The sequence below is a fragment of the Pleurodeles waltl genome, chromosome 5, assembly GCF_031143425.1.
Source record: "Pleurodeles waltl isolate 20211129_DDA chromosome 5, aPleWal1.hap1.20221129, whole genome shotgun sequence".
Classification (NCBI taxonomy): Eukaryota; Metazoa; Chordata; class Amphibia; order Caudata; family Salamandridae; genus Pleurodeles; species Pleurodeles waltl.
In genome coordinates, this window is record NC_090444.1 from 385197314 (window position 1) to 385225086 (window position 27773).

The 27773-nt window shown below is 44.3% G+C and overlaps 1 protein-coding gene across 5 annotated transcripts in view; it reads right to left on the bottom strand.

Annotated features, from left to right (window-relative positions):
• PLCB4 (phospholipase C beta 4) overlaps positions 1–27773 on the bottom strand; it is a 985968-nt gene that overhangs the window by 729442 nt on the left and 228753 nt on the right. For all 5 annotated transcript variants that reach the window (XM_069234144.1, XM_069234142.1, XM_069234140.1 and 2 more), the window contains one exon: positions 24899–24996. The gene's annotated coding sequence lies outside the window, so the exon portion shown is untranslated. The remainder of the gene's footprint in view (positions 1–24898; positions 24997–27773) is intronic.

Genomic DNA, 27773 nt, shown 5'->3' on the forward strand with positions numbered 1-27773 from the left:
GGTTTGTGGCTTGTTGCTAGGTGTAGGTACCTACCTGCCCTATCAATAACCCATTTTCCAACATAATTGGAAGTAGCGACGGGATCCTGTACTTGTGTTCAATATCACGTTACAGTTTTAGATAAAACAAATTAAAAATCCTTTAAATTGTCCTAGTGCAAAAATTGTTTTTAATTTTTAATTTTAATTTTTTTTTTTTTTTTAATTAATTTGGATTAATTTCAATTATTGAATTTTTGTAATTTTTCTAAATTCCTGTTACCAATTTTTGCAAAAAGTTTTTGTTGACACAAAACTAGGGAACCATGGAGCTTGATCTGGCTAGCCTACCCACACTGACAGTAGTCCAGCTTAGGGGGTTGTGTACTGAGAGGGGGTTGCCTGCAACCCCTAATCTCAGGAAGGAAATCCTGATTAAATCCCTGACAGCATGGGCTGAGGCCCAAGAGGTAGAGACAGAGGAAGCTCCAGAGGAGGAACCAAAAGAAGATGATGTTAACTCTAACCATTCAGGGGAGGAAAGGCATCAGACCCCAAGTGAGGAAGAGGAGGAACGGTTCTCACTGGACACAGTCACTAGGGGCAGACCCAAAGCTAGTGATAGGAAGAGGGTCCTTTCAGGAGGAGAGAACCCATCCATCAGGGAGAGAGAGCTGGAAGCCCAGCTAGCCTACATAGCTTTGGAGGCAGATAAGCTTGCCCTAGAAAAAAAGAAGTGGGCAAGCAAAGAAAAAAAAGATGGAAGCAGCGAGAAAGAAACTGAGGTGTCCCTGGGTGGGGGTTTTGCCCCCAGATTACCCAAAGGGGTGGTTCCTGCCTATGTAGAGGGGGATGACATTGATAAGTGGCTGGGGGCCTTTGAGAGGGCCCTCCAGATGAGGAAAGTCAAGCCTCAGTACTGGGGTTCACTCCTTTGGGAGTTAGTTCCCAACTCTGGGAGGGATAGGCTCCTAACCATGAGTGGGGAGGATGCAGACTCATACCCCAGTATGAAGAGATGCTTGACTAAAAAGTTTGGTCTAACCCCAGAGCAGTATAGGCTTAAGTTTAGGGACACCCAAAAGACAAGCACCCAGTCCTGGGTGGACTTTGTGGACATTTCAGTGAAAGCACTGGAGGGCTGGATACAGGGCAACAGGGTAAGTACCTTTGAGGGGCTGTACAATTTGATTATGAGGGAGCACCTTCTAACTAATTGTGTCCAAGAGAGGCTCCGCCAGTATCTAGTAGACTCTAGGTTGACCAACCCCAGAGAGCTGGGGGAGGCAGCAGATGACTGGTTAAGAACTAGAGTTAACCAGAGACCCCCAGGGGGTGATCAGAAAAAGGGAGGACATGGTTCTTCTCAGGGGAAGAACCAGGGGAAAGATGACAAAAAACCCAAAGAGTCCTCACAAGAGTCCCCAAAAACTTCTCAGGGAGGGGGAGCCCCGAGCCAATTCACTTCTAAAGGGAAAGGGTATCAGGGAAAGAATTTTGATCCTGCTAAAGCAGGAAAGTTTCAGGAGCTTGCTAAGGCCGGCAAGTGTTTTGACTGTTATCAGCCAGGACATAAAAGAGGAGATGCTATCTGCACCAAGAAGCCCCCCACTGGTGGGCAATCCCAGGGGATTGCTAGTGTAGGGTTGGGGGTGGAAGTTGGCCCAGGGGTGGAATCAGGGTACACTGAAGTCACCTTAGTATCCGTGGGTGGGGTGGACATTGCAACTATGGCCACCTTACCTCCCATCATGCAGAGGTATAGGCAGAGGCCTAAAGTCAATGGGACTGAAGTGGAAGCTCTGAGAGATACAGGAGCCAGTGTGACAATGGTCACAGAAAAGCTGGTTTCTCCAGAGCAGGTCTTACCTGGTGTCTTCCACCAGGTGACTTATGCAGATAGCAGAACCAAACTCCATCCCATGGCTATGGTGAGTCTGGAATGGGGAGGTGTGACTGGCCCTAAAAAAGTAGCTGTAGCTCCTGCCCTCCCAGTAGAGTGTCTACTGGGAAATGATCTTGAAGCATCTGAATGGTCAGAAGTGGAGAGAAGGGTCCATGCAAAGATGCTGGATCTCCCTGAATGGGTGTGTGCTGTGACCAGGTCACAGGCAGCACAACAGGGAAATGCTGGACACTTGGACCCTGGAACAATGGGCCAAGCCTCCAAGAAGAAGAGAAAGGGCACTGGGTCTGGCTTGCCAGCCCCAACAAGTACAGAGGGTCAGGAAGAATCCAACCCTGAGGGGGAGGATCTGAACTCTGAAGGAGGGACACCTTCCCTGCAAACTCTGCCTGACTTGGCAGAACTGCAAGGGGCAGGTGGGCCCACCAGAGAAGATTTGTGCCAGGGACAAAGAGAGTGTCCCACTCTTGAGGGCCTGAGGCAGACTGCTGCCAGGCAAGAACAAGGGGATACCAGTGGTACCCACAAGGTTTACTGGGAGGATGGAGTTCTCTACACTGAGGCTAGGACCCTCAAAGAAGGGGCTACTAGGAGAGTAGTGGTCCCCCAAAAGTATAGAGAATTCCTCCTTACCTTAAGCCATGATATCCCCTTAGCTGGTCATTTGGGACAGACCAAGACCTGGAACAGGCTGGTCAACCATTTTTTTTGGCCAGAAATGTCAGAAAAAGTCAGGGAGTTTTGCAGCTCCTGTGTCACCTGTCAAGCCAGTGGCAAGACAGGGGGCAAGCCAAAGGCTCCCTTAATTCCACTGCCAGTGGTTGGGACTCCCTTTGAGAGGGTGGGGATTGACATTGTTGGTCCCCTAGACCCACCAACTGCTTCAGGTAACAGGTACATTGTGGTGGTAGTGGACCATGCCACCAGGTACCCTGAGGCAATACCCCTCCGGACAATCACTGCACCCACAGTGGCTAGGGCCCTACTTGGTGTGTTCACCAGAGTGGGATTCCCAAAGGAGGTGGTCTCAGATAGGGGCACAAACTTTATGTCAGCCTATCTGAAAGCCATGTGGGAGGAGTGTGGTGTTACTTATAAGTTCAGCACACCCTACCATCCACAGACCAATGGTCTAGTGGAAAGATTCAATAAGACCCTGAAGGGCATGATCATGGGTTTGTCTGACAAACTCAGGAGGAGATGGGATGTCCTCCTCCCATGCCTACTGTTTGCCTACAGGGAAGTGCCACAGAAGGGGGTTGGATTCAGCCCCTTTGAGTTACTGTTTGGGCACCCTGTAAGAGGCCCATTGTGCTTGGTGAGAGAGTCTTGGGAAAAGCCTCTCAAGGAAGCCAAGGAGAATGTGCTGGATTATGTACTAGGCCTGCGGTCTCGCATGGCTGAGTATATGAAGAAGGCAAGCAGGAACCTGGAGGCCAGTCAGGAGCTCATGAAGCTCTGGCATGATCAAAAGGCTACCATGCCTGAGTATCACCCAGGACAGCTGGTGTGGGTTTTGGAGCCCATGGCTCCTAGGGCACTACAGGCCAAATGGACTGGGCCCTATCCAATCCTAGAGAAAAAAGGTGAGGTCACCTACCTGGTGGACCTTGGCACCCCCAGGAATCCTCACAGGATCCTGCATGTTAATAGGATGAAACCCCACCAGGACAGGGCAGACATGACCATGCTGATGGTCACTGATGAAGGGAAGGAGGAGGAGGGTGAACCTCTGCCAGACCTCCTGTCCTCAAAGGAAAAAGATGGGTCAGTGGAGGGAGTGGTACTCTCTCCCAAACTGACAGATCAGCAACAACAAGACTGTAAGCAAGTCTTGGGACAGTTTGCTAGTCTGTTCTCCCTGACCCCTGGACTCACCAATTGGTGTGTCCATGATGTTGACACTGGTGACAGCTTGCCTGTCAAGAACAAGCTGTACAGGCTGTCTGACCAGGTCAAGGCCAACATCAAAGCTGAAGTGGCTAAGATGTTGGATCTGAAGGTAATTGAGCACTCTGATAGTCCTTGGTCCAGTCCAGTGGTACTGGTGCCCAAAGCTAGTCCCCAAGGTGGGAAGAAAGAATTAAGATTCTGTGTGGACTACAGAGGTCTAAATGCAGTCACTAGGACTGATGCTCACCCCATACCTAGAGCTGATGAGCTCATTGACAGGTTGGGGGCTGCCAAATTCCTGAGCACATTTGATCTGACCTCAGGATATTGGCAGATTGCCTTAAGTCCAAGAGCCAAGGAGAGGTCAGCATTTTCCACACCAGAGGGCCACTTTCAGTTCAAGGTGATGCCCTTTGGGATGAAAAATGCTCCTGCCACCTTCCAACGGTTGGTGAATAGAGTCCTATCTGGGTTGGAATCTTTTAGTGCAGCTTATCTAGATGATATAGCTGTATTTAGTTCCACCTGGAGGGACCACCTGGTCCACCTGAAGGAAGTGCTTCAGGCCCTGCTTCAAGCAGGCCTGACTATCAAGGCAAGCAAGTGCCAGATAGGGCAAAGTTCTGTTGTGTACCTGGGCCACCTTGTTGGTGGAGGCCATGTACAACCTCTCCAGCCCAAGATCCAGACTATCCTGGATTGGGAGGCTCCAAAAACCCAGACTCAGGTCAGGGCCTTTCTTGGCCTGACTGGGTATTACAGGAGGTTTGTTCAGAATTTTGGGACCATAGTGGCCCCTCTGACTGAACTTACCTCCAAGAAACAACCCAAGAAGGTCATTTGGACCCCAGAGTGTCAAAAAGCTTTTGACACCCTAAAACAGGCTATGTGTTCAGCACCAGTGTTACTGGCCCCTGACTATAGCAAGGAGTTTGTAGTGCAAACAGATGCTTCAGAGGAAGGGATTGGGGCAGTGTTAGCACAAGTTAATGAAGAGGGCCATGATCACCCAGTTGCCTTCATCAGCAGGCGACTACTCCCCAGAGAGAAGAAATGGAGTGCCATTGAGAGGGAGGCCTTTGCTGTGGTTTGGTCCCTGAAGAAGTTGAGGCCTTACTTGTTTGGCACTCACTTCCGTGTACAAACTGACCACAGACCTCTCAGATGGTTGATGCAGATGAGGGGGGAGAACCCAAAACTGTTAAGGTGGTCCATTTCCCTACAGGGGATGGACTTCACAGTGGAGCACAGACCTGGGACTGCTCATGCCAATGCAGATGGCCTTTCCAGGTTTTTCCACTTAGCTGATGAGGACTACCAGGGTGTAGGTTAGTACCCATCACCTTTCATCTGGGGGGGGGCAGTGTAGGAAAGTCCTTTTTTTTTGCCTGATCACCCCCACTCTTTCTGGATAGGTACTGGTGGTTACTGACTCTTGGCTGTGCCCTGGGTACTGCTTACCAGTCCCAGGGCCAGTGCTCTGTGTAAAATGGATATGCAAATTAGGCTAATTATAATTGACTAAGTTAACCTACCTATAAGTCCCTAGTATATGGTAGGGCATGTAGGTTTAGGGACCACAGCATAGGTGGTGCACACCTAGGTGCATTGCTGAGGTGCCCAGTGTCATTTTAAAAGCAAGCCTGCCTTGCTGGCTGCTTTTAAATTAAAGTTATATGCAAATTCGACTTTGGAATTAAAGTTACTTCCAAAGTTATAAACTACCTTATTTTTACATATAAGTCACCCCTAAGGTGTGCCCTATGTGCCCCTAGGGCTGGGTGCCATGTAACTATAAGCAGGGACTTTATAAAAATAGATTTATAAGCCCTGGTGAGGTAAAAACAGCCAAATTCGTTTTTCCCTCATTGAAGTAAATGGCCTTCATAGGCTAGAATGGGCAGACTTTATTTTAAATTTTAAAGTCTCCTTAAATGTTACATACCAAGAATTTGGTATCAAATTGATTGTTATAATAAATCCCACAACTTCCAGTTGTTGGATTTAATATAACTAGTGCAGGTAAAAAGTTTAGACTTTACCTAAAAAGTTGCCAATTTCAGCTCTGCATTGTTTTTGCTGCTGTGCTCTGATTGGCCAGCCTGCAGCAGCTTCTGCCAGGCCACTTTTATGAGGTGTGAAGTGGCCTGGCTTTACACAAAGGAATGTGCTTGGGGGAGAGAATCTCCCCTCAGCAGATGGGGAAGCAGGAAGGGGGAGGGCTGCCAAACTGGTCTTCAAAGGCAGAGAAGGACATCTGGAGCACCCAGCAACACCCCCACATCCTGCAACCCCAGACAGCTAGGTGCCCCCTTGATTAGATTAGGAGAGGGCAGGAGAGGGGTGTGTTTATGATTTTTAGCCACACCAGTGGGTGGGTTCAGCCAGATCTCTCCTCCAAAAATCAGATTCATCCATTTTGGATTTTTAGAGACTATTGCCTTCTGGGATGGATTTTTGCCACACTTCCCAGGAAGTGGTCATCACAGGGGGACGACCCTGTCCCTGATTGGAGGACCAGGGCCCCCCTGCTTTTCACCCAGGAGCAAGGATAAAACTGGCAGACCTGCACCCACGCCTCAGATCCCCACCAAATTTCAAGAAGAAAGAACTACAAGGAGAAGAAGGACTGCCCTGCTGGACCCCTGGCCTGCACCTGGACCCTGCACTCAGAAAGACTGCACCAGCTGCACACTTGGGCTTCACCACAAGAAGGACTTTGCCTGGCTTCCACTGGTTCAAGGAGGGACTCCCTGTTTGCTACAGGTGAAAAATTGCTAACCAGAGTCCCCTGCACCAACTCCTGAAAAAGTGACCAGCTGACCACTGCCCAGTGGCCAAAAAGGAGTTTGCGCCAGGTGCACTCTGGGAGTTGAAGTCCGCACTTCCCAAGGACCATCACAGAACTTCTGGACCCTTGGGGTGAGCTGTGGACCCCAAAAGAACCTTAAAAGAACATCTGGGTGAAGCCCCAGAAGTTTGGAAAAGATTGGAGAAATTTTAGAAAAAAGCTCCATAAAGTGACCGACTCGACGCGGAAATTCTAGCCGGCTTGCCTCAACCGCGACCCGGCCTGACTTCGTGGTTCGTCCCGGTCAAGAAAAACATCCGAAAAAGAGACTAAGTCCGAACGTAAAAAGTTGACCGGGACCTTCCAGCCATCGTATCCGAGAAGGGCTCCACGGACGTCGGATCAAGATCCAGGTTTACCCCGGTCGAAGGATTTTCATCTCGAAAAAAACGACTAAGTCCGAAGGTAGAAATCACCACCGAGGAAACCGACTTCGCGTATCCGGACAAGGGCTCCAGGAGGTCGGATCCAACTGGCAGGTTCGTCCCGGTGAAGAAAAACTTCAAAATAAAGACTAAGTCAGAAGGTAACTTTTTAACCGAGGCCTCCCGCGACCTGTAGCCGAGCAGGGCTCCATCGCGGTCGGCCTGAAAGTTTGACTTTGTCCCGGTCCTGGTGCAACCAGATGACCCGATTGGCGCTTTTTGTTTCTATGCGCTAGAAAATAATAATACTTTAAAAATTCATATCTCCGGTTCCCCTGAACCGATTTTAATCGTTTTTGTGTCATTTTAAAGATAAAAATATAAGCTATTTTTATAAATTGGTTTTGGATTTTTAAACTGTTTCCTGTGTTTTATTTAATTACTGTTTTGTGATATTTGAATGCTTTACACTTTGTCTCCTAAGTTAAGCCTTGACGCTCGATGCCAAGCTACCAAGGGTAGAGCTGGGATTAATTTACTGAGACCTAACTGTACTTTTGTGGAGGTTTGTGGCTTGTTGCTAGGTGTAGGTACCTACCTGCCCTATCAATAACCCATTTTCCAACAGCAGGACATGTACCTGTGTAGTTTGCATGCGCTGGTAGTGTAAAACTCCTAAATTTGTTTTTAAACTGCTGTGAGGCCTGCTCCCTTCACAGGCTAACATTGGGGCTGCCCTCATACATTGTTTGAGTGGGAGCTGCTGATCTGAAAGGAGTAGAAAGGTCATATTTAGTATGGTCAGAATGTTGATACAAAATCCTGCTGACTGGTGAAGTTGGATTTAATATTACTATTTTAGAAATGCCACTGGCTGTGGTGAAGAAGTGCTCTCCAAGGGCTTGGATAGAGCTTGGCTCCTGTTCCCTGAAGTCTCAGGACTGAAAAGACTTCACCTCCGCAAGAAGGACTCCTTGTGCCGCGAAAATCTCAGCACAGCCTGCCAGAAACGACGCACAGCCTGCACCGCAGTGAAAATTTCACTGCACGCCAAACCGGAATGAAGCAGCCTGACTTCCACAGAGGAATCAAAGCAGCACATGCGTGCAGTAGAAAATGTGACGCAACACCTACCGGATCGACGCAGCTCCTGTGACTTTGTCGTAGCAGAGCCGGAAATCCATGCATCATCCCCAGGGTGTCTGAAAACCCCGCAACCCGAAGAGGATCCACGACCAAGTGCCGGAAATCAACGCACAGCCTTCCCTGCGTGAAAACTAAATGTTGCATCTCTGTGTGTGGCCCGAGAAATCGATGCACATCCTTTTGTTTCCACGCACCTCCTCCTCTGCGGTCCTTTGCTGAGATTTTTCACGTGAACCAGGTACTTTGTACTTGAAAGAGACTTTGTTTTGCTTTTAAAAGACTTAAGCCACTTTATATCACTTTTCAGTGATATCTCAACATATACTTATTGCATTTTCATTGTTTTGACCTGCATCTTATCAGATAAATATTATACATTTTTCTAAACACTGTGTGGTGTATTTTGGTGGTGCTATATTGTGTTATTGTATGATTTATTGCACAAATACTTTACACATTGCCTTCTAAGTTAAGCCTGACTGCTCAGTGCCAAGCTACCAGAGGGTGGGCACAGGATAATTTGGATTGTGTGTGACTTACCCTGACTACAGTGAGGGTCCTTGCTTGGACAGGGGGTAACCTGACTGCCAAACAAAGACCCCATTTCTAACAGGTCCTATATCCAAGGACCGGGGGAAAATGGAGAGATGACAGTGGACAGTCAACAGGGTGTGTCAGTGGCACACAAGGGAGAATGTTTAGCAGAGTCTCACTTCCTAGCAAAGGTCTTGGTCTTGGCATCAGCTCCTGCAGGATGTCTGAATGGACGACCTTGTTTGCGGGGGGTTCTGCAGCTACAGAGGGAGGGGTGCTATTGGCCTGTGGATCCTCTGACAGGGCCTCCAGTCGACTATCTAAGGCGGAAGTGGATGGCACAGATGGTGTGTGGCTAGTGGAAGGGGCTTGCTGGTAGGAGGAGGACGCACGCTGGATGGATGTGAGTTCCATTGGCACCACTGCAGTGGTGGCCATGGTGGCACTGAGAGTCTGTCACTGCTGCATGGCCTCCTGGTGGTTTCCCCCTGCAGCCTTTGGTTCTCGAGCAAGGTGGAGAGTATCTGGCCCTTCTTGTCCTGTGATTGCTGGTTTGCTCCCAGGACTTGGGAAATGGCCTCCTTGCCAGTCCTATTCCTTGGGGGCCCCATCCCTTGGCCCACAGGTGCCCTCCCACTGGCCCTGGCCCCCTGTGCCTGTGCTCCTGGCATGGTGTGCCCACTCCCTGCGACACCAGGATCATCATCATCATCTTGAGTGTGAGAAGTAGACTCAGGTCCCTGTACTGTGGGGCACACTGCTGTTTGAACAGTCCTTGGGACACAAGTTTGGGGATGAGGGGTTGCCTATGTTATTGTTACCACATGGGTGGGGGGCTCAGATGTGGGCAGGGCGAGGCTGGTGGTGGTGGACTGACCAGATGTCCCAGATGGGCCAAGTAAGTCGTCAATGTCCAGACATCCAGAGCTGTATTCCTCACTAGGGCCTTCATCCTGGGGAGGGCTGTCTGTCTCTGGCATCCTCTGCAGGGTGGCAGTGGCAGGGGTACCTGTGGATGGAGAGGGGAAGTTACATTTTGGAGATGTACTTGTTCGTATCATTGTCCGATGCATACAGTGGCTTGACTTGCTTCCCTGTGATGGCAATGACAGATGAGGCACTGCAGACATTGTTAGTGGGTGATGAATTGTGGAACTGGTTCCATGCTCCTTGGAAGGTTTTGGATAGCATAGCTGTCATTGCCATGTGGTGGTACGCAGTTGAAGCATCCAGTTATTGCAGCTGTTGAATAATTTTAGATGCAGGTGTTCCACTGTTAGGTATGACTGGCAGCTTTTCATGTGTGCGGAGTCATGCATTGTGAGAGTTGTAATGCTTACCACTGTAAGTGCTATCTGTGCAATCGGGGCGGACTGTGTGGGGATGGTGGCAGTGGGGTGGTGTGACATGTAGGGGACGGGCACTGGGTGATTGTGAAGTTGGTTGAATAAGGGACCAAAAGGGTGGTGGGGGCATGCTCTACAGGAGTTGTTGGTGGCAGGGGAATGTTAGTGACTTACCAGAGTCCAGTCTTCCGGGTATTCCAGTAAGTGCCTCTGGATGCAGTATGTCAAAGACCTTCTCCTCGCACGAGGTAAACTCTGGGGGAGGAGGTGGGAGGCCACCGCCAGTCTTGTTGATGGCAATATAGTGTTGTGATGCCATGGTACGCACCTCCCCCCGTAGGTCATTCCACCTCTTCCTGATATCCTCCCTTGTGTGTGGATGGTTGCCCACTGAATTGACTCTGTCGATGATCCTCTGCCATAACACCATTTTCCTGGCTATGAATGTATGCTGGACCTGTGTTCGGAACCGTTGTGGCTCTACCCCAATGATTTCATCGACCACTACCCTCAACTCTTTGTCTGTGAACTGTGGGTGCTTTTGAGGGGATATGATGGTAGCAAAATGGATTGTGGTGGGGAGGGATAGGTGTGTTGTGCCCAAGGGTGATGTGTTTGGTGCTTGATGGCATATATGGGGTGTTTCGGTTGGTGTGGTGGTGGGTTGTGGTGTTTGTGTACTGTTGTGATGTGTGTGTGTGCCAATGGGGCACATACTGGGATCGCAGTATCTCCGGGTCTGAGTGAATCGTTCCTTTTGCAAAGGATTGTCAGATGTGTTGAGGGGTGTTTTATAGTGGTGTGTGTGTGGGTGTGTCTGATGTGTGTATGTGTCTCAGGTGTGGGGTGTTCGTACTGTCCAATGTGGCTTTGCGTTCTTCTGGAGGTGTATTTTTGAGTGCGGCGGGTCGCACCGCCAATGGTTTACTGCCAAGGAAGGACCGCTGTGCTGATTTGTGGGTCATAATATGGAGGGCGGTATGTTGTCGGCATGGCAGTGCTGATGGTGGGACTTCATCTCTCCCACCCTCGGCCGGCCTGACAGTGTTGAATTTATGGCTGTTTTTGGGCAAACTTCTGTCTGTGACATGTAATCCAGCGATTGTGAGTGTTTCGGCAGCCGCTACCACAGCGGTCTTCTGAAAACACCACCAAACTCGTAATGAGGGCCCAAATGTGGCCAAAGACATTTGCTAGCTTGAAAATGCCCTGGCACATGGCACGTTGGGCCTGTTCGTAGTACAGCACCCCTACGCACTAGCTGCTGCCAAACATTAATGTTGCATCAGAAGGCACTCCCTCAGAGCACTGTTGGGTTCTGTGGAAGAGCAGAAGAGGAATGGAAGTTTGGAACCTTTCAAAGACCTTTCCTCCGGAGCTTCAGAGGGACCTGGAGGAAAATTAATCTGAACAGCAGTTCCACAGCATCAGATTGAACTTCAGTTTTGTCCCAATTTAAGATCTCTGCTCCTCGAAAATAGTGTAATTTTCTGTATTTGCACTGACAAGATTTCCTGACTACAACTTGAAAAACTTCAGAGTATCATTGGGGCCAACTTCAAGTTGATCAGCAGCTCTGCATCTCTACAGCAGCGGCTACAGTTTCAGCCTCAACCAGAACAGAGAAGATTTTCAACGTTAAAAAGTGACTTAGAATGTTATTTTGAACTTTGCATCTTCCAGGTTTCAGCAGGACAAATTTACTTGTTTTATCCAGCAGGGCTCTATTCCAGTCAGCCTGCATGTATGTCCCAGCTAGTGTGACTATTGACTACAACTCTCAGAAAAAACTTTCAGAAAAATTCCTATCTCTGCTTTCCCTAATTGGATATTTATCATTTTTGTGTCATTTTGTTTATTAAATATACTCTATATTTATAATTCAGTTTGGGATTTTTATAGTTCTGAGTATTTACATTTTTTGGTACTGAATAAATACTTTAATAACTACCCTAGGTTAGGCCTCTCTGCTCTTTGTAATATTTACCAGGGGATTGAGTTCAGATTAGTTTAGTGACTTTGAGGGTTCACCCTGACAAGAGTAATTGTTCCTTGATGTTGGAACATGCCCATCCGAAATAATGATCCAATTTATGCACCAAGGGCACCCCAGAAGTAATAATCCTCGCACATTCTTGTAAGCAGCACTTTACTATTTAATGTGCTGCGCTTTGGAGAAGGGTGACTACACCTTCATTTAGAACACATACGTTATTTATTGTTCCTTACTCACATTGTTAATAGGTACGTACTTTTCAGTGTTTATTAGTGGGTCTTTTAGCCTGCAGTTGGGATACATTCTAATTCAGCATCCTCTACAAGCCCAGATCCACCAGCAGCGGGAGTACAGACTGGGCTCCAGGCAACCTGTATATTTCCTTCAAAGCAGATGAGGGTGTGGTGCAAGCAGAGACACAGTGGAATCCTCCTGGCTCTCCTGGGGGACAAAGCATTATAGGCAAAGGTAGTGGTCCTTCATGCAGGATCCTCTATGGATGAGCACTGTCACCAAAAGTATGTTTTGTAAATGACTTGCAGCAGCTGCATTAAGTTTACTCTTGTTTAGATGTAGGACAGAGTGATGCAAATGAGAGGGTTTACTCTACCGAGATGTAGTGCACTGAAAATTTAGAGTGTGCAAAAAGAAAACTGTAACTAAAGTGGTCACCACAATCTTATATAGAGATGTAAAAACATAGTTTTGAGAACCCATCATGTGGACATTTAACCGTTCTGGAATTCACTAAATAAAATTATCATCCACCATTTTTTCCGGCTTATAGCTAGTAAATTTTGCTGGGAAGCTCAACGTCAGACTCTTGACTTTGTTACTCTTGTATGATCTGTAAGTGCTGGTGATAGAGTTTTCTGTGTTTCTGCTGTGTAACTGTGAAACTCTTTTCCTACTGGACTGTGTTTCATATCTCATTTGATGAGATTTAGGATTGACTCTCTAATGGGTCCACTAGGCCAACCAGTCTTGTTCAGGCTGACTTTTCTCACCAACACAAACAAGCTTTGCTGGTCATTAGCTAAGTAAATAATAATAACACAATGCTAAATAAACATACACTATATAATACAACTCAGCACAACACAACACAACATAACATGGCATAACATAAAGTAACATAACATACCATAACTAAACCTCTCTTTTAGACCTGAAAAGCATTCCCTGGGGTTCATGAAAAACTTAAAACTCACCACTTTAAATGGCTATATATTTTATTGAAAACCATCCAGTCAGGCATGATCATATAATTGCCCCATGCTAATTTACACTCCATGTATTATGACCCATGGCACAACTGAAGGCCTTTCCACCTTTTTAACAACTGCAAAGTGATAGGTATGCATGTCCTTCATGGCAAAATGGTCAACTTGACTTGCTTCAGGGTCTATAGGTAGATGTAATTTGCACCTCTGATCCTGTCTATGTTAAGTACCTGTATCCTGAGCGATAAGGGACAGCATTTATACTGTGCACATAGCTTGAAAAGAACTATTAGATACATAAATAAATAAAAACATCTTCTGCTCAGATATGCAGCATATGCACTTCCTGTATGCAGCTGTCTTTATAAATGCCTTCCCAGGACATCCCACTCTACTGGCATCATAGTCAGAACTTCACCTTTCAAAGGGAATGAGCCAAAGGTACTCATATTTGTTTCCAAAGGATTAGAAGGACTGAAAAATACAGACAAGTATCCATCAGCGATAAATTAGATTCCAGTTGACAATACATTCACGTGCCCTATATAAATCAGAAATAAAAATAATAGCGTAATTCGGAAACATTATGAAAACAGTCAGTCCACCATTCCGGGAGCTGTATTATTTAAATAAAAGTCACAATAGTTCGAATTTTCGACCACGTAGAATATAGTATGCTAGATCCAATAATTTCACACACAAAAAAAAATATTATGGATACAGATTCTTTAATCATTCTTCTGGTCACGTGACTTAAACAGTTATACACTAGTCCTTTTTTCCAAATGCAGCTTTTGAAAATGGCCAGGAACAAAAACAGCAATCACCCATTTCCCCCAAAGTAAATCTGGATGTCTAAATAAAGGTTACATTCATTCTGGAATCTGGAAACGAACTTTCAGCGCTTACACTTGAGATTGATGTAGAAGTTTGCAGTGCTATTAGGCTCCTCTGTTTATACAGTAACTTGAACTATTACGCTCAGAGGCCATATTCAATAGTTTTCCACACTACCAAACATCAGCAAATCTATTTGGCACTTGCTTTACAAGGAAAAGTATGAATTACAGCAAACAGAGTGAACAGGATTTGCCAGAATTAGTCTCATAGTATTTGGGTAATTGAGTACAGCAGTCATCAAAAATAAATTCCTATTATAAAAGATGTTTCACACAAACGGATTGGCAGAGAAAAGTTTTTTATGGATTAAAAAAAAAAAAAATTCAAGATAATAAAAGGTAGCATGGAGTTTACAAAAATTATAATTTCTAATTTAAATGTTCTACACGTTGTATTTAGCAGCCATTGTGACATTATGGTGCAAAAATACTCCGCAGATAATACAGGCATTTTGCACACTTAAAATGTACTTCCTCAACCTCATGATATTTGTTATTCACCGTGGGAATGTGAAAGAAAACGTTAACAATTTTGCAGATTTCTGATATTAAGGGGCAGATTTAAGGAAAGTGGTGCTGCACACAGTGCAGTGCCACTCTTCTTGCGCCCCTTAGTGCCCCCTACCGTCGCCAGGTGTGCGGTATATTTCATATATGGCACGCTATGGTGAGGGTAGGGGCAACAGCCTCAACATTATTGATGCTATTGATGTACTGTTCGGCACTAACCCTGAACAGTACATAGGGGCCTGTTGTAAACAATGGTGTGCTCCCTTTTAATGCCTGCTACGAGCAGGCATGAAAAGTGCCGAAAAAAATCTCTTTGGTTTTTTTGCGCCATATTTTTCATCCTCCCTAACGGGGAATACCCCCTTTGCATACATTACGCCTGGCACAGGCATAAGGAAGCGCAAAGGGTTAGAAAGTGGTGCAATGCATGCATTGCTCCACTTCATAAATATGGTGTGGAGAAAAGGCACCTCAGCATCATCTTAGCGTTAAAAAAAAGAAGCTAAGGCGGCGCTAAAGTTGCGCTAGGCCCTCTTAAATCGGGGGCCTAAGTTTGTTCCTTTTTGGAGAATGCAATTATTTATGGAATAGCGCACCAACCGGGGCACCTCATTTTGAGAACCAGGTTGCACTTAATGAGACAAATCAAGATATGTACTAGGAAAATATCAGGAGCGTAATTACATAAAAATACTCTAGAGACTCCTAGTCACTGATCGTTCAAACACAGCTTCAAACCATCTGCTTGAGTAGAACACAGCAAATGAGCATGGACTCAAACTGTGAGAGCCAAGAAAGTACAGTAAGAGAACACCCCCTACCCAGATAGTGAGTACGCGACCACCCTAAAGCGCCACCCTGATCTTGTGATACACTTTCTTACATCCCAGAGACTGCCTTTCTCATGCTCCGCAGAGCAATACTTGCTGGGTTCTTCAAAGTATCCAGTCAACACAAAGCAGCACCCTGAAAGCGTTTTGCCATTATTACTGTGGTTTTACCATTATTTTACTAAATGACTATATTAATTAACAATGTATCCTCCAAAAATATTTATGATCACATTATTAATTGGTGATACTGTCATATGTTCCCATGCCACTGGTCTCCAAGTATACAGGTCGCTGATTGAGAGTCACTCGATTTTAATTACTCTCTAGTATTCCAACTCTCCCACAAAAAGAGTCAATCATCACTATCCATAGTATATCCCCAGGAATAGCCTTATTCGTTTGTTAAACAGAAGTGTAACATGTTTTCAAGGCTTCATTAGGACCTACAAAACAGTTCTGGAAAATGTGTTACATTAACCCTTATTAAACAGAGAAATTGTGTAGCTAGTGTCCGAATCTTTCCAGAGGGGTCTGAGTCCCAAATATATTTGTTATACATGTAAACCAAATAAATCATCTTACAGCAACTTTCTATAAACTTCATGTAACAACCACTGCTAATGCTAATAGACTTGGTCTGGGCATACATACAAATTATTGACATTTATTTTTATTTTAGCTGAGATATTAAAAATGCAAGAATATACACAAATGGCCTTGCTGCCAAGGCACACCACCGCTGTCACTCAAGTGCCCTCCTTTTTATGGTCCGGCTTCACAGCACATCTGCTGCCAGACAATTATGTGAGCATCACTGGAGAGGGGCTTTTGCTCTGACCAAATGTTGGGAGCCAGAAGTAAATGTTTTGATTGGACAGAAGCTGAATGTTTTCACAAACAAGTTCTTGCCCTCCACATAGCTGTGATTATTTGTTTATTTATCCAGCTGCCAGAGCTTGAATTTTCAAGGGCACACATATGACATTGTATTATTATTAAAGTCTCTCAGATAACTAGATAATATATGGTGTTTTACTATGGCAGCAGCAGAGATAGAAGGGGGGCAATCATTAACTTAACCTACATGGATGTTTAGGTCTGGCTTGGCAGTGCAGCTGTCACCTGAACTTTCAACCTACACCAATATGACTGTGACTATACAGTGAACTGTAGCTGTGAGCATGTGTTGAGTTGAGTGTTTTAGAAACAGCTAAGGAGCTGATACTCTGCAATATTCAGGTAAAGGTTGCTTGATTAGATAACTCTTGACACATCCTCACCTTGATGATGTTGCTTTGTTAGTGTCAGTTTCCTTGCAACGTACTTTGTTTTTCCAGTTGATTGCTATGTGACTGGTGCCATTGGTATGGTTTCAAGCCTGTACTCCTTGTTTTGTTCTTTTTACAGGTACCTTCACCATGGCATCTTCATGGGAGCATTTCAGAGTTGTGACACTAGCAGGTATCTGATGCTGTTCTGACATACAAAGTGGCCATGGACTGTTCCAGGTAATGTAAGTCACAGAGTATGGATGTATGAGACCTGCACTAAAACAGTTTGCACAATGTTTGGGTAGAGGAACAGAAGTGCACATAGCATTATTTTGTGTCTTGTGGTGGACCTGATGCATCATATATGTCCTCATGTGGTCTGAAAATATGTAGTTCTAGCTTTACACCAAGTCATTTTTCCTTCACATTGGCTAAACACTCTTTTTGTATGACCTGTGTATATCTGTAGATGTGTTTCATCTTTGCGGATCTTAGTGCCTGTGCCACAACTGACATATGTTTGTGCCATACCACCAGAAGCACAAGCATTGTATTATGATGTCTCTGTGATCAGAGACTGTTGTACTACCATCTGTCTGTATCTTGGATTATGGGATGTTGGATTACTTTGTTGTGGTATGTAATAAGGCTCAAACTGCTGACATCAACCACTTTAATGTTTGCCTATTCTACAGGACAATGTCTGACAAATCCCTACCTTCCGTGGTGCGGGGTCTGTACCTTGAAATATGTACACTGACTCAGTATGAGCCACATATTATTATTTCTAAAGGTCCAGACATATTGACAGCCCATGTACTGTACACTGGAATACAATTTTTGGTTTGACAACATACTTGTACTAATGTGTTGGTGTGTAATGGTTGTAATCCTTAGCTGGACACTATGTACCTGTAACATATCCCTGCTTGCACACGCAGCTTGTGTCTTCATCGTATGGTTCACATGGTCTTACATCTCTATATAGATAAATGTGAAAATTAAGCAAGCAGAAAAGGAGTTTGTTTTGAGTGAATTTATTACAATGTTAGTACAGAAAACACATTTTGGGCAGAAGGAAACAAAATATGTAAAATGAAGGGATAGTCATGGTGAATGAAATCATTGGAGTAGATGTCAAACCATTGGGCATTCGCAGTTAAGAGTACTCGTCCCATTGAAACTGGTAGGTGGTTTAGGATCAGTCAACAGAGTGAATGAGTGGCACACAAAGGAGGTCCTTTAGGAAGAGGTCACTTGCTGGCAGTGGTAGGAGTCTTGCCATCTGCACCTCCTGGACTGTTTGCTAGATGTCCCTGCTAGCCCGGGGGGGGTAGGCTATCATATCATACCACATGGCACATCATGCCTTGGGACTTCATGATAGACCCCCAAGACGTGGCTAATGGTGTCTTGGCCAACAGCAGCTCCAGTGCCCTCACGCCACTGGCCCACTTCATCCCTCCCAAGTGCTCTATCCCCATTTGCCTGTGCCCTTACCACAGGGTGCCCTCTCCATCTTGTTCCTGGACCCTCACTGTCAGAAGTGTTGCGCTGCAACTCAGGATCCAGGAACGGGTGCACGAGATGATAGACACTATGCTAGGGACACAGGTTGGGGCTGAATGGTTGCCTGTGATGTTGAGGAAACCGGCCTGGGAGGTGTTGATGTGGGCACAGTGAGACTCATTGTTGCTGTCAGATCAGGTTGCCTAGATGGGCCAGATCATCCTCTACGTCCAGACACCAGGAGTGTCTTCTTCACAGAGGGGTAATGGCAGTCTCTTCTGTGGCCTCTACATGCCTAGTGGCAGCTTGACCTGTTGATGTAAAACGTACAGCGTTACTAGTTGTATTGTGACATCTACATCCTTTAGTGTTACAGTAAGCAGAGACCTTGTACAAAGTTAAGCTGCAGTTAATCCAATTGTGGCAAGTAACAATGGTATTGGGTGTACTGACATGACGTTTGAAGCATGCCAATTCATTTTGACTGAAGCAGCTGCTGAAATGTGCAGATCAGTTGCACTTAGGAAGATGGCCTGAAAATTACATCTTGCAACCAGTGCAAGTAAAATAGTGGCTAGGCAAGCTATGGCTTCGCCCATTAGGAGGCCTAGTTGAGTGTGATGCAGGCAATCCCAAGACTTTGTTATATATGTAACTGGAGTCATCATGTGCCTAGTGCAGTGTGAAAGTGTCCGCTGCCAATACCAATATGGTGATGCATCTTTAGGGCTTATGAGTACTTGTTATACACACTGGGTACTAATATTTCATCTTGTGTTACCAAGTCAACATCAAGCTATATTGACTGATACATCTGTGATTTGTGCATGATCTGTGCTTGATCAGTCTGAGGAGAGTATACTTCATTTGAGAGTTAAAAAACAAGGGTATTTGGACACGTGGCCACTGTGTTTGTGGTTAAAGTTGGAGTTACAGGGCCTACTGGGCATTGTAGTCATGCCACTCCCTCTAGCAAATGGTAACCTCCCAGGGGAGTACACTTCAATTTAGAGTTGCCAAACAGGGGTCTTTAGACAAGTGTACTCTGGTCTGGTGTTTGGAGTCAGAGAAACAGTGCCTGCCTCCTGGGAGTTGCAGTCTGGTTATTCCCTCTTCTTTACACACTTGACAAATAGTATCCACCCAGGTGAGTAAACTTCAATTAGGAGTTACCAAATTGGGGTCTTCCAACAAGTGAACACTGGTCTGGTGTTTGGAGTTAGAGACACAGCCTTCTGGGAGCTGCAGTCACGTCACTCTCTCTAGTACACACACTATACAAATGTTATGTTCCCAGGTGAGTACACTTCGTCTGAGTGTTAACAAACAGGGGGATATGGGCCAGGGAACACTGGGCTTGTGGTTGGAATTATAGATACAGGGCCTACTGGCCTAAGCAATCATGTCACTCTCTCTCTGCTACACACACTATACAAGTGTTACACTTGCAGGTGAGTACATGTCATTTGTGGGTTACCAAGTAATAGTATCTGCACAAGTGAACACTGGTCTGGTGTTTGGAGTTAGTGAGACATTCCTCCTGGGAGTTGCAGTCAGGTCACTCTCTCTAGTACACACACTCTACAAATGTTATCCTCACAGGTGAATACACTTCAATTGAGAGTTAACAAACAGGGGTATTTGGGCAAGTGTACACTGGGCTGGTGGTTGAATTTACAGACACAGGGCCTTCCTGGCCTTAGCAGTCACGTAACTCCCTCTACTTCCCACACTTGACAAATGGTATACTCCTAGGTGAGTAAACTTAAATTAGGATTTACAAAACAGGGGTATGTGTATAAGTGAACAATGGTGTGGTGTTTGGAGTTGCTGAAACCGTGCCTACTGGGAGTTGCAGTAAGGTTATTCCCTCTACTATTGTGGATGACAATTAGTATCCTCCCAGGTGAGTGAACTTCATTTGTGACTTACCAAATAGTGGTCTTTGGACAAGTGAACACTGGGCTCGTGTTTTGGAGTAATGGAAGCAGTGCCTTCTGGGAGTTGCAGTCAGGTAACTCTCTGTACTACACACACTATACAAATGTTGTGTATTACATATTTGTCTGGAGAGTGCATTTAGGTTTGGGCATTTATTTACCTGTTGAGACATACCATGAGTCCTATTATTATTATTGTATATTGAAAGACTTGCAGGCCCCACTTGGAACAATGGAATGTGATGGGCCTTGGTAGCTGTGAAGTTGGGTCCAACAAAACAGATTGGCAGTGTTAAAACTCAGACACTCTGGGTATTGAATGTTGGTGGGGTACATGAACAAGACAGTGGCAAAGGATGACCGATGAGCATGCATGACATGGCATAGTTGAGACATTGTTTGTGTTGTGACTTACCAGACTCCACTCCCCCAAGTATTCCTATCAAGCCCTCAGGATGCAGGATGGCCAGGACCTTCTCCTCCCATGGAAAGAGATATATTGGGGCCAGTCTTCTTCACTTGCAGCTGCTGCATGGAGACCAGGGAACAGACCTTGCCCCTGAGGTCATTCCACCTCTTCTTGATGTCCTCCTTTGTGTGCAGGGTGGTGCCTACAGCATTCACTTTGTTGACTACCCTATTCCACATTTCGAGTTTCCTACACAGAGGAGTATGCTGGAATTGTGCTCCAAACAATTTTGTCTTTACTCTTATGATTTCATCCATCATGACTCTGACTCATCTGCTAAAAAACAGGGATTTTTAGAACGTGATATGGTGGGAAAAAATGGGTTAAATGGACTTACTAAATAGGGGAAGCACAAAAGGGTGTGAGTGGACAAAAGTGTTTGCATGGTGTTCAGTGGATTGGTGAAAGAAAGGGGTGGCTAATCTATGAGGTGAATGGGAAATAAGATGCTCTGTGTTCTGTGTTTTGCGTTGAAAATGTAAAGGATTGTGGTCTGTGAAGGGATGTTTTCATAGTGTCCTTTGCAGTTGTGTCCACTGTGGCAATGTGTGTCATCTGTGTTGTTTTTAAATTCCAGACCCCACTCCCCCAAGTATTTCTGCAAAGCCCTCAGGATGCAGGATGGCCAAGACCTTCTCCTCTCAGGGAAAGAGATGTAATGGGGCACTGGGAGGGGTCACCACCAGTCTTCTTCACCTGCAGCTGGTGCCTGGAGACCAGGGAACGGACCTCGCCCCTGAGTTCGTTCCACCTCTTCCTGATGTCCTCCCTTGTGTGCAGGGTGGTGCCTACAGCATTCACTCCGTTGACTACCCTGTCCCACATTTCGAGTTGCCTACTCAGAGAAGTATGCTGGACTTGTGCTCAAAACAATTGTGGCTCTACTTTTATGATTTCATTCATCAGGACTCTTGACTCATCTGCTAAAAAACAGGGATTTTTCAAATATGACATGGTGGGAAAAAAATTTGTTAAATGGACTTACTAAACATGGTAAGTGCAAAAGGGTGTGAATGGACAAAAGTGTGTGCAGGGTGTTTAATGGGTTGGTGAAAGAAAGGGGTGCCTAATCAATTAAGTGAATGGGAAATAAGGTGCTCTGGCTTCTGTGTTTTGCATTGGAAATGCAAAGGATGTGGTCTGTGAAGGGATGTTTTAATAGTGTGCTTTGCAGGTGTGTCCACTGTGGCAATGTGTGTCAGCTGTGTTGTTTTTAAATTCATCCAATGTGCAGATGTCTTTTACTTTGCTGACTACGAACAGCTGTGGTTTGGACCACCAAGGGCTGACCGCCGTGAAGGGTATGCCATGGCGACTATGTGCTTGTAATATGCTCGGTAGTTGGCCACGGCGTTGTCAGCGCTGGAGGTTGGACCACCTGTTTCCAGGCCACTGCACTGATGGCAGTCTGCCATTTTTGCTTGGTGGTCGGCGGCCCAGCCTGTGTAACTCATAATAGGGTGGTCTGAAAGACTGTTGGAATGGCGGTCTTTTCAGGACCGCCAACATGGCAGTCTGGCAGTTTGACCGTCAAGCTCGTAATGAAGTCCTTAGTTTTGCTAATCAATTGCCTTAAGTTAAATGTTATTATTTTGCAAACAGTTTGGGGGACAGAGGTTTGATTATTGACTGGCAATCACCATTAGTAAAAGTTGTCCTCAGCTAATTACATAAGCCAGGGTTTGTTTTTTAAGCTTAGAAAGAAGCTTGTACTTGATGACCTGCTATAATTGTGCTGGAGTTGTAGTTTGATTTAAGATGAAGGTCTTAATTTCAAAAGATGCTGGTGGTTATGTGGTAACTTCACCAGAGCACGAGCTGTTTGTCATTTCCAGAATAATGACAATTTTGCATTTACCATTAAACTTCTCTTTCCCTAAAACTTCAGTCTATCCAGAATCCCTTTCCTCTTAGGTCCAATACTGATATGCTCTTTATGAACTGCTTTTGTATTCTTTCCCATGCACTTTCTGCTTGGGAAATTGAGAAGTTCATAAGTTTTAGTCAAAGGTGCTCAAAGAGCTCCTTGGTGTATTTTTCAAAACTACCAAAAACAAACCTACATTGAGCAGAATGTAATTTGTTTTGTTCCTACATAACTAAGACATGTTTTGTTTAATCATTTAAAATATGTAAGCCATGTTACCTTGTTTCTTCTACAAGTATTCAAATTATTCAGTATGTTTCTTTTATAAATATTTAAGATGATCCAATCCCATACACGTCTTTGACTCTTCATTAACAGCTCCAGAACTCAACAGAAGATGTATTGTGAGTCTGTAGTTTATTTTGTGAAATCACAGGAAACTATTACACTGCTGTTTAACATGTTGGACTCAAAACACAAAGTCAGAAACCGCAGATTTTAAGTGTGAAGATGTGCATCATGACTGTGGAGAAACTGGTAGGTCTGCAGATATTTCTGACATTGTAAGTGACATAGGGCATTGGATCTTGGTGCTCGCAGTGAAGTCTCAAGGGAGAGGACAATGGACATAGTGAGAACAATCACAAAGTTTAACATTTGTGGGTACTCACAAATAATTCCAATCTATTTCCCAAACATCTCTGAACATCTATGGCCTTTTCATTAATACTGCTGAGCGTTGGAGAAATGGCTCTTCATATTCCATTTATAACTGAGAGGTTGCAGGTCAAAACACACCTTCACAGAAGACATTATTTTTCACATGAACCGATGAAAAGCAACTGGAACCAAATTAGTATTTTACTTATGGCAACCAATTAAAGGATTTGTTCCGCACATTAATTCGGTGCTTAGCAATATTTCAGAATAAACTAATTTATCTTCACTATGTCCAGGCGTATCCCTATGAATCGATGAATTCTGATTTATAATAAGAACCGGGCTCACCACTGTTTAGCTCCTTTAGGCTTTCCCTATCAAAGAAAAGACTGAATTAAGTCTTGCTGGTTCTTCACTCTCCAAAGCCTTTACATGTAAGGTACATTTTCCCAAATCACCTACTAACTATCCAGGCTGTCTGATCTGCAAGAGGCTGGAGGTATATTTTGATTTAGATATTTATAAAATTCACTCTGCTTTGTGATCATAGTGTATTCATTTGTCTCCTAATAGAATGGAAATGGATCATTTCATTCCACCGGAAAGATACCATTTTACAACCCAACAGGCCTCATTAGATATTCTCCTTCTCCCTGCCTGTAGTTGTTGCCAGAGACCAAACGTTCTAACATATTCCTTGTAGATGTGCTTACGTTAATTTATATTCCAAGGACAAACTGATCCTTCTTCACAACAAAATGTGCTGCATTACTTTCTTACTGATATGGGTATCTTGTAATGGCAAAGATTTGATATCTGAACACCGAATGCAGGCTACAAAATAAAAAATTAAATGTGTATTTATTTGAGATTTATGTTAATAAAAAAATGAAATATTTCCTAAAAGTACCTTTTAAAAGGAGTACAGTTAACATATTACGGAATATTAGGACGATGAGAACGCAATTCCATTTAATTAAAATCAGAGCAGATATTTCATTGATGTAAGCAGAACACTGAGTTATGTTATTTATCAGCTGCTTTAAACTGTGTTGAATGTGTGCACTGTTCTGAGTAATGGATTCTATTGAGTTGTTTAAGTACTAATATTAAAGTTGGTGCTACAAAGAGCTCAGTAACACCTACCTACGTGGACTGTCTGAGATGTGTTGCGTGTGGTCAGTATCCTGTTTAGTTTATGCACGATGTGTGCTGTTTTCTATATGATGGTGTTGTGGAATGTTTTAGCAATAAATGATGGAAAGCAAAAACTAATATTGGTCTTAGTAAAGAAAGAGACAGTTTTGCACTTTCCGCTAATATCTCTCGGAGATAGTTGAACATTTTACTTGAGTACATACATGTGTATATAGTGTAATAATTTATATGCAACTCTGATCTGATGCTCCAAATCTCAGTAGTTTATTTAAATCAGTTTGTTGTTGGAGACATTGAAAGTTACGACGAGAGGCACCGAAGAGAGGCACCAATCTTCCCCAGCTTTCCCACCTTATGCCACATTTAAGATTCACACTCTTTGAAATCGGCGAAGTCAGACTATATTGGATACAAGGGAAAAGAGCTGGAAAGTAATAACGAATCCGCAGAGAAGGTGATATTGTATATGCAAAAGAGTAAAATGAAATACTTAGCACGTACACACATCAGGAGCACATCCTCCTGAGTAAAACATTTACTCACTTGCTGTAGAGAAGTTAAATCCAGGAGGGCCTTACTGCTTTCTTAGTATGCGTTGCTGGCACTTACAAATCGCAGAAACTGACCGTCATGAAGGACATCTGTTGAAAAGAAGATTAACAACTTTTTTAAATTAACTCATCTAACTAAGGTTGTTCCAGCTTCAAAGAAATGAAGCAGATAAATTATTCTAGTCATAACGTTTTTTTGAACAGGAAGTTACTAGATTTACAGCTGGCAGACATAAAGAAATTACTGATCTACTCCCTGCCTTAAGATTGATGAATGCTAGATTTGGTTTGTTAAATTCCTGTTGTTTAACAAGATTCCTGCATACTATCTCTCTCCTTGGCACAGAATTGTGTTTCAAAGGACTTCAGGGAGTATTCTACTTACCTGAAGTGACCAAAGGGGGTACTCAGGTAATCTGTGACAATCCAGAGCGATACAGTGTGGCCAATTTATGACTACTCATCGCCAGAGGTCGGGACGCAACCTGCCGTGAGCCAAATCCCCATCTTGTTTTAAAGGCCTAAGACAAGGTATGACACGTGTTGTACACATTTTGTATACATGGATTCCTGGGACACCTGAAACACTGCCTTCAGCTGGTGGTGAGTGCTTGCGGATGATTGAGCAGACAAATAACAAGTCTTCAGTTTTGGTTTTAGTTCTGAATATCAAATATAGAAAATCGAGTGGCCGTAATAGTGTTTACCAAAATATCGAAAATGAAAATATCAAGGTGGGAAGTGCATATAAGTAAGTATAGATTTCCTGTCCTAAATTACACTTCTAGGTACCTCTACGACATGTGGAGTTACACAGCTGTGAAGTTCGAAAATTAATGCATACTTACCCGACGATATTTTGGTCTTCAATATTTTGGTCCTATTACTGTGGCCACTCAATATTTTATACTCAATATTGCAGATCCACAACTTCAGTATTCAACATAAAAAGAGTGCAACTGACGTAAGTCTGATTTTATTTACTTTCATTGTGACAAGGTCGCATTATACTTTCAAAGTGTATTCATGTTTTTTTCTATTAAATAGACCACAGTACCTTTAAAGACTTTGGGCCAGATGTAGCAAAGGTTTTTACCCATTCTGTGTCTATGGGAAAAAGTGTTCGTACATATGGCCCTTTGTCATAACTTCGCTACCAATATTCATGATTTTTGTGTATTAGCTTATTCAGAAAAAATAAACATTTAGAAAAAATAAACAATCTATTTAATAGTATAGTCAGGACAGAGATTATTTTTGTTTCTTGCTAACAAGAGTAGGTTTACTGGTCATGGTGCCCCACATGTGTTCTGAAGAGGAGCATGATCTGGAAAGGAGTTCAACTGTCTCTGTAATCTGATAATGGACCCTCAAAGCAGGAACTAAATCAGAGCTGCACAAGAAACATCTAATCTTGAAAGCTAAGGTGCTTAGCCATTAGTGTGCTTCAACTGCTATTCTATAACCTACATCATTCTATAAAAGTAACCCACCATTCATTGTAAAGATGCTGTACCAAGCACACTTTGCCAGGATATTGTCTTATGTGTGTGAGTTGACTGGGAGGGCACACTAACGTTTGAAGTCCCTGCCAAGCATGGCCTATGTGTGCCTCTGACTGCCACTCACAGGTCACCAACACCATCCTGTCTGTCTACAGGCGAAGGGGAGGACACCTCATAATGGCACTAGCAGCAGGCAGAGCTTGGCTGGAGAGAGGTCATGCCTGTAGATATTTAACTTCTACTGTACAGTCATAAAAAATAAAATTTCCATATATGAACTCCTGCACTTGTCCTTTACTATAATGGTCAAACTTTTAAAAATCAATACCATGTTTTATCATTATTTAATATAGATGGTAAACAGCTATCTTTCAAACCCATAGTGATTTTGAAGTGTGTCATTATGCCTGTCACTATAACAACATTTTTGGAAAGGGGAATAAAAAGGTATTTTTCACCATTCTGAAGTCACAGTTTGGAAGAACACATTGCCGGTTGTACTTGTATCTTATTACAGAATGTCTTCAGAAAATTATTGTAAAAAAATTGGATTGTTGGTTGACTGGAGTGTGAACCCTGATCATGCAGCAACCTGCATCCTTGTCAAGGTGAGGCACAAGTCAAACCTACATTAACCTGTGCTCAACCCCCTGGTAGATTGGCACAGAGCAGTCAGGCTTAAATTAGAGGCAAGGTGCAAGGTATAAAGTACTTGTGCTGCACTTCAAACAGTTATAAGGTGAAAACACCACACAAAAAGGATGCCATACCAGATTAGAAAAGAAGAGTATTTTTTGTAAATAAAACAAGACCACAATAACAAAAATCCAATCAGGAAATATGCAGATTAAAAATGTCAGTGAAAACAGCGCCAAAAAGCACAGAGTGCCAACTGTGGATACCTGGTCGCGCCGGACCAGGATAAAGTCACTAGTCAGGTCAACTGTGAAAGAGCCCAGGCCGGCTACAGGAATCCAGTTAAGTCCACTAACAAAGTACCCCAAAGCATGGTTTGCGGAGCGTTTTGTGACCACGTTGACGGCGTTGGTTCCAATATGAGGTGAGGCTGCGATACACGGCCCTGTGTTGTCGATGGGGATCCCATCAACAAAGTCTTGGGATGTGAAGTTTGGTGTCAAAGATACTTCACACAGTCAGGGGGAGGAGCTGGGAGGCTGCAATGCGTAGCCCAGCATTGTCTTTGGGGCTGTCGTCAAGGGATGCGAGGGCCTGCACCAAAGAGGCATTATGCTGTGGCAGTTCCAAAGAGGCAGTAGGCTGTTATGTGATACAGGTCTTTGTGACGGGGAAGATCCACCCAGTGAAGAAGATGGATCAGTTCTGCTTGGGATTGTGCCATGC